Source organism: Chrysochloris asiatica, unplaced genomic scaffold (assembly GCF_000296735.1).
Source record: "Chrysochloris asiatica unplaced genomic scaffold, ChrAsi1.0 scaffold00443, whole genome shotgun sequence".
Lineage (NCBI taxonomy): Eukaryota > Metazoa > Chordata > Mammalia > Afrosoricida > Chrysochloridae > Chrysochloris > Chrysochloris asiatica.
Genome location: NW_006408961.1, coordinates 200,950 through 203,835, shown reverse-complemented (window position 1 = coordinate 203,835; position 2,886 = coordinate 200,950).

Below are 2,886 nucleotides of genomic sequence, written 5' to 3'. Positions count from 1 at the left end.
TTTTTCCATTTGCTTTGGCTTCTCTAAGTTGGAGAGCAAGTTTCAGAGTCTCTTCTGACATCCATCTTGACCTTTTCCTTCTTTCTTGTCTTCTTATTGACTTTTTGCTCTCTTCATGTATGATTTTCTTGATGTCATCCCACAACTCTTCTGGTCTTATTGTACCAGTACCAAGCTGTTTTGATGACTGTAGGAGTTTAGTAAATTTTGAAGTCAGGGAATGAGAGTCTGCCATCCTTATTCTTCTTCTTAAACAGTTCTTTGCTTATCCTGGGTCTCTTTCCTTTCCATGTAAAGTTTGTAATTGTTTTTCCCATCTCTTTGAAGAATGTCGTTGGAATCTGGATTGGGATTGCATTATATGTGTAAATTGCTTTGGGCAGTTTTGACATTCTTGCAATGTTAAGCCTTCCTATCCAGGAGCATGGTACAGTCTTCCATTTTTGTACATCTCTTTTGGTTTCTTGTAGTACCATTTTGTAGTTTTCTTTTTATAAGTCCTTTGTTTCTCTGATTACATTTATGCCTAGATTTTTCATCCTTTAGGTGGCTATTGTAAATGGTATTCCTTTCCTAATATCCTTTTGAATGCTGTCGTTTTTAGTATAAAGAAATCCAATTGATATTGGTATGTTGATCTTATATTCTGCCACTTTGCTGAATCTTCCAATGAGGTCCAATAGCTTTTTACTGAGTCTTTGAGGTTTTCTACATATAGGATCATATTGTCTGCATATAGAGAGAGTTTTACTTCCTCTTTTCCAATTTGGATGCCTTTAGTTTCCCTGTCTTGCCATATAGCTCTTGCTAAAACTTTCAGCATAGTATTAAATAGGAGTGGTGACAAAGGACATCCTTGTCTGGTTCCCATTCACAGAGGGAAATCTTTCAATTTCTTTCCTTTGATAGTAATGTAGGCTGTTGGTTTTATATATATGCTCTTAATTATGTTGAAGGATTTCCCTTCAAGTCCTATTTTGTTGAGTGTTTTTATCAGGAATGGATGTTGCTTTTTGTTAACTGCCTTTTCTGCATCAATTGATATGATCATGTGGTTCTTTTATTTTTCTCATTTATATGGTGGACAATGTTGATCGTTTTTCTAATGTTGAACCATCCTTGCATCCCTGATATGTATCTCACTAATCATGATATATTATCTTCTGGATCTGTTGCTCGATTCTGTTGGCTAGTCTTCTGTTGAGAATTTTTGCATCTATGTTCATGAGGGATATTTGTCTATAATTTTCTTTCTTAGTGATTTCTTTTCCTGGCTTTGGTATAAGAGTTGTGCTTACTTCATAAAATGTATTAGGAAGTTTTCCATCCTCCACTATCTTCTGTAATAATGTGAGTAGAGTTGGTGACAGCTCTTCCCTGAATGTTTAGTAGAACTCACCAGTGAAGCCATCTGGGCCTGGATTTTTTTTTTTTTTTTCTTTTTTTTTTTTGGTTCGGAGTCATTTAATGACCTGATCAATTTCTTCTTTTGTTATGGGTCTGTTATGGGACTGTTAAGGTTTTCTACTTCACTTTGTGCAAGTTTATGTAGATAGTGTTTATATAAAAATGTATCCATATCTCCTAAGTTTTCAAATTCATTGGAGTACAACTCTTCATAGCATTCTGTAATTATCCTTTTGATTTCCTTTGGTTCCATTGTGACATCACCCACGGGGTTTCTAATGTGTGTTGTTTGTGTCTTCTCCCTCTTTTCTTTTGTTAGGTTTGCCAATGATCTGTCAATTTTGTTAATCCTTTCAAAGAACCAGCTTCTGTTCTGTTGATTTTTTTCTATAGTTTTTCTGTTTTATATCTCATTTATTTCTGCTCCAATCTTTATCATTCCTTTTCTTTTGTTGTTTGGAGGTTCCCTCTGTTGGTCTGTTTCTAATTGTTGTAGATGCTGTGTTAATGTGTTAATTTTGCTTCTTTCTTCTTTTTGGATGTGTGCATTTATTGCAATAAATTGTCTTCTTAACACCACTTTCACCATAGCCCAAAGATTTTGGTATGTTGTGTTTTCATTCTCATTTGTGTTTAGGAAATTTGTGAATTCATGTTTAATTTCTTCTACTACCCATTCCATTTTCAACAGTGTATTATTTAGTTCCTATGTATTTGACTTTATTTCCTTGGTCTTCCTACTTGATTTATAATTTGATAGCATTTTGGTCTGAGAAGATGCTTTATAGTATTTGTAAATTTATGGAGATTTGTTTTGTGGCCTAAGACATGATTTATTCTAGAGAATATTCCATGTGCCCTGGAAATAAATGTGTATGGCTATGTGATCTTGTTCAATTGTCCCTTTAATCATGAAACAATGTCCATCTTTACATATTATGCTGATTTTTACCTGAAAGTTTATTTTGTTATTATCCTTTTTATTTCCTTTGGTTCCATTGTGACATCACCCATGTGGTTTCTAATGCAGGGTTTCACTCAGTTTCCAGGTATTTGACTTTATTTGACTAGTCTTCCTCTTGCTGATTTATAATTTGATAGTATTGTGGTCTGAGAAGGTGCTTTGCAGTATTTTGATATTTGAAATTTTATGGAGATTTGTTTTGTGGCCTAAGACATGGTCTCTTCTGGGGAAAGTTCCATGTGAACTGGAAAAGAATGTGTATCATGCTGTTGTTGGCTCGTGTGCTCTGTACACATCTATGAGGGCCAGTTGGCTGATTGTGTTGTTTAGTTCTTCTGTGACTTTGTCAATTTTCTCTCTGGTTGTTCTATCCTATTTTGAAAGTGGTGTATTAAAATCACCCTCTATTATTGTAGATTTGTCTATTTCTTTCTTCAGATATATAAGAGTTTGCTTATATATTTTGGAGATCTTTCATTGGGAGCATATAAATTTATTATGGTTATGTCATCTTG